The sequence below is a fragment of the Salvelinus sp. IW2-2015 genome, unplaced genomic scaffold, assembly GCF_002910315.2.
Source record: "Salvelinus sp. IW2-2015 unplaced genomic scaffold, ASM291031v2 Un_scaffold1411, whole genome shotgun sequence".
Lineage (NCBI taxonomy): Eukaryota > Metazoa > Chordata > Actinopteri > Salmoniformes > Salmonidae > Salvelinus > Salvelinus sp. IW2-2015.
The window spans coordinates 29,726-32,005 of NW_019942890.1; the positions used below are offsets into that span (position 1 = coordinate 29,726).

Sequence of the window (2,280 nt, forward strand, 5' to 3'; positions counted from 1 at the left end):
AACGTTATTGTCATTAATTCACTTAAACTATGTTATTAATCCACTATAACTATGTCATTATCACTATAACTATTCAATTAATCACTTGAACTATGTCATTAATCACTATAACTATGTCATAATCACTATTAACTATGTCATTAATCACTATAACTATGTCATTAATCACTTAAATAACTATGTCATTAACACTTAGAACTATGTCATTAATCACTGGAACTATGTCATTAATCACTATAACTATTCATTAATCACTTGGAACTATGTCATAATTCACTATAACTATGTCATTAATCACTTGAACTATGTCATTAATCACTATAACTATGTCATTAATCACTATAACTATGTCATTAATCACTATAACTATGTCATTAGAACTATGCCATGAATCACTATAACTATGTCATTAATCACTATAACTATGTTCATTAACACTAGAACAATGTCATTAATTACTTGGAACTATGTCATTAATCACTATAAACTATGTCATTAATCACTTAGAACTAGTTTCATTAATCACTATAACTATGTCATTAATCACTATAACTATGTCATTAATCACTTAGAACTATGTCATAATCACTATAACTTTTTATTTTTGTTTTCATTAATAACTATTAAACTATGTCATTAATCACTTGGAACTATGTCATTAATGACTATAACTATGTCATTAATCACTTAGAAACATGTCATTAATCACTATAACTATGTCATTAATCACTTAAACTATGTCATAATCACTATAACTATTGTCATTAATCACTATAAACTATGTCATTAATCACTGAGAACTATGTCATTAATCACTATAAACTATGTCATTAATCACTTGGAACTATGTCATTAATCACTATAACTATGTCATTAATCACTATAACTATGTCATTAATCACTATAACTATGTCATTAATCACTAAACTATGTCATAATAACTACAACATGTCATTAATGACTATAACTATGTCATTAATCACTTAGAACTATGTCATTAATCACTAGAACTATGTCATTAATCAACTTAGAACTATGTTATAATCAACTCATAACTATGTCATTAATCACTATAACTATGTCATTATCACTATAACTATGTCATTAATCCACTATAACATTATGTCATTAATCACTATAACTATTCATTAAATCACTTAACTATGTCATTAATCACATGAACTATGTCATTAATCACTATAAACTAGTTCATTAATCAACTATAACTAGTCATACTGAACTATGTCATTAATCACTTAACTATGTCATTAATCACTTATAACTATGTCATTAATCACTATTAGAACTATGTCATTAATCACTTGCGAACTATGTATCATTAATCACTATAAACTATGTCATTAATCACTATAACTATGTCATTAATCACTTAGAACTATGTCATAATCACTTTAAACTATGTTCATTAAATCACTATAACTATGTCATTAATCACTATAACTATGTCATTAAATCACTATTAACTTATGTCATTAATCACTTAGAACTATTCATTAATCACTATAACTATGTCATTAATCACTTTAAACATGTCATAACTATGTCATTAATCACTATAACTATGTCATTAATCACTTGGAATTATGTCATTAATCACTATAACTATGTCATTAATCACTTAGAACTATGTAATTAATCACTATAACTATGTCATTAATCACTTAGAACTATGTCATTAATCACTATAACTATGTCATTAATCACTTAGAACTATGCAATTAGTTCCATTGTAGGCCTAGCATGAACACTGATGTCAGCTCAAATACTTGACCTAAGTTTGATCCTGAGAATGACGTCTCACCTCTCAAACTTCTCGATGAGGGAGTGCACGCATGCGGTGGGGGAGGAGCTTCCCTCAACGCGAGGGAGTGTTGGGGGTTGGCTGGCTCCTCCCCCTCTGGGGTCTGCAGGTAGAGGTCTACAGGGTGGAGGCAGAGGGAGGGGCTTGTCTGGGGCGCGGGGGCGTGGCCTAGCAGCACCAGCACTCTGCTGCAGGTGAGGAGGCTTTGGGGGCACTGAGGAGAAATAACACAACATACAACATGTTACTGACTGAGGAGAAATAACACAACAACAACAATGTTACTGACTGAGGAGAAATAACACAACATACAACATGTTACTGACTGAGGAGAAATAACACAACATAAAACATGTTACTGACTGAGGAGAATAACACAACATACAACATGTTACTGACTGAGGAGAAATAACACAACATACAACATGTTACTGACTGAGGAGAAATAACACAACATT

General features: G+C 30.5%; 1 pseudogene; it reads right to left on the reverse strand.

The window, feature by feature from the left end:
• LOC112070741 (FYVE, RhoGEF and PH domain-containing protein 1-like) overlaps positions 1–2,280 on the reverse strand; it is a 122,686-nt pseudogene that overhangs the window by 23,029 nt on the left and 97,377 nt on the right.